At 46.0% G+C, this 2,464-nt stretch overlaps 1 pseudogene; it reads right to left on the reverse strand.

Annotated features, from left to right (window-relative positions):
• Positions 1 to 1,765: 1,765 nt before the first annotated feature.
• LOC142422290 (acyl-CoA-binding protein pseudogene) lies at positions 1,766 to 2,065 on the reverse strand (annotated as a pseudogene).
• Between the last annotated feature and the right edge of the window lie 399 nt (positions 2,066 to 2,464).

The raw sequence follows: 2,464 nt of genomic DNA on the forward strand, positions 1-2,464 counted from the left end.
GAAGATGGCTTTGAGTCCAGTTCTACCAATATCCATTCTTCCCAGCAATGACTCCCAGTCTGCAGGCTACCTGAATATCCAATTTATATGGGGAAAAGAAGAGGAATAAACCTGTCGAGAAGTGAACCACGAGCCCCTCTGGATGGTGAACCTTGCCTGATGGGCGAATCCCGGTGGCATATGCTCTTGGACAGACCTTATTATAGAACCTCCACTCAGTGACACAGCTGGTAGGAACAAAAGTGAAAGCCTTACTGGCACCCTGGTTTGCCATTCCTAATTTAACCCATTTGTCACAGCACATTGCTAACAGATGCTGAGAAAGGTGGGAAGTTGATCTCACTGAAGTGAGTCTTCCAGCATGGGGAAATGAGTACTTGTTGGTTTTTATAGATACTTTCTCAGGATGGATGGAGGCATTGGAGACTCCGTGGGAAATAGCTCTCCTGGTGGCGAAAAAAGTACTGCATGAAATTACCCCGGTGCGGGCTACCCTTAGCCACTGGGTCGGAAGATGGTGCTCGCTTTGTGGCTCAGCTTTCCTCAGTCCTGCCCGGGCCCTAGGAATAAAATAGAAGCTGCACTGTGCCTACAGACCCGAAAAACAACTTTAACAAGACTCATTATGGAAACATGAAAGCTGGCCTGATTTGTTGCCACTGGCCCTCTTGTAATATGTCCCCTTACTACAAGAGATTTACCTCTTTTGAAATAATGTTTGGAAGATCCCAGCCCCTCCCACCCCATGTATAGGACCACAAGCTAGCAGAAATCTAGAACCACTCTCTAATAAAATAACTGCAGTCTTTTCAACAGGTACAACAGGACAGTCACACGTGTGTGCGGGAACACTTTGCACATCTCTCTCTCCCCAGTCTATGATTTTTGTCCAAGAGACCATGTGTATATCAAAAAGCACTGAGCATAAGAAAGACTAAACCCTGACTGGCATGGACCTCTGATGGTTGTCCTGACCACCCCTACAACCCTCAATGTAGCGGAGCAACTGTCTGGATTCATCACTCCAGAGTGAAAGCATCACTGAAAGAAGGGTTGGCAAGTGAGAACCTAGGAAAACCATTCCAGAAACCTGACATCATCACACATCAGAGGGTACACTTACAAGAGAAGCCATATGTGTGCTAAGCGTGTGGGTGAGGCGTTGCTAACAGTCGACTCTCAGCACAAGCCAGAGAACACATTCAGGGGAGGAAACCTTACTTGTCCCCAGAGGGTGAGCAAGGCTTTTTCCCACGCATCAAGACTCATCACACACTCACAGGAAAAGCCACATGTTTGTAGGGAGTGTGGCAGAGGGTTTAGACACAAGTCACATTTAATCAGACACCAGAGGACACACTCAGGGGAGAACCCTTATAGCTGCCTGGAGTATGGGTGAGATTTTATCTGCAAATCAAATCTCATCCTACACCAGAGGATACACTGGGGAGAGAAATGACATGTTGACAAGTAACACAGGCAAGGCCTTAGTCATAAGTCACATCTTATCACATACCTGAGGGGAGACTCAGGAGAAACCTTACATCTTCCTGGAATGGTGATAAGCCTTTGACCTGGAACAAGTACTTTTTTTTTTTGAGTAGTAAATTCACTTTTAATTGATCTACAAATAAAGTTAGTAACCATTTCTTGCTCTTCATCTGGAAGGGCCTTATCTTGAACAGTTTGAGGAACTGGGTTAACTGGTTATCTTCATTACGTAACTTCAGCCGCAGTATTAAAAAGAACAAGGCATCTGATAGGATCAAAGGCTTGGCTGGCATCCACATCCAGTCCCTTTTTGTATTCCATACTTTTTCTTTAGCTCTTCTGCCTTGTCTATGTAAGCTTTCATGGCATCTTCCTTGGAGGTCCCTTTCAGGTCATTCCAGGCATCCCACTTGGCCTTGCCTTTGAAGTCCAACACCCCAGGTGATTCTGCGTTTATGTTGCCCACAGTAGCTTGTTTGAAACGACTGTAGATGAACAGCATTTCATCATCTGCCGGTTTGGTCTTGAGGTGCTTAACTTCTTCAGCAGCTTTGTCAAACTCGGCCTGAGACATGACAGCAGGGTGGCAAGGATTCCAGAGAGCTTGTGAGGAATCGACAAGAAAGAGAGAGAGCAGACTCACAAGTACTTCTTAAGCACCAGAGCACCCGCTCATGTGAGAAGCCTGCCATGTGGCTCCAGTAAATCAAGGCTTTACAAGCACTTCAGACTTGCTTCTGCACCAGGTGACACCATTGGGAGAAGCCACATGAGTGCAGGGAATGTAGACAAGGCTTCACCCAGGCCATCTCCCCACAAAGGAGCACATACTGTAAAAGTCACATGTGTGGAAGGTGTGGAATCAAGGTCTTATCTACAAACCTTACTTCATCATTGATCAGAAGGCACACTCAGTGAGAAATCTTGTTTGTAGTGAGTGTAACCAAGGCTTTACTCCACATTGATCTTTCTC

The sequence above is a fragment of the Tenrec ecaudatus genome, chromosome 12 (genome assembly GCF_050624435.1).
Source record: "Tenrec ecaudatus isolate mTenEca1 chromosome 12, mTenEca1.hap1, whole genome shotgun sequence".
Lineage (NCBI taxonomy): Eukaryota > Metazoa > Chordata > Mammalia > Afrosoricida > Tenrecidae > Tenrec > Tenrec ecaudatus.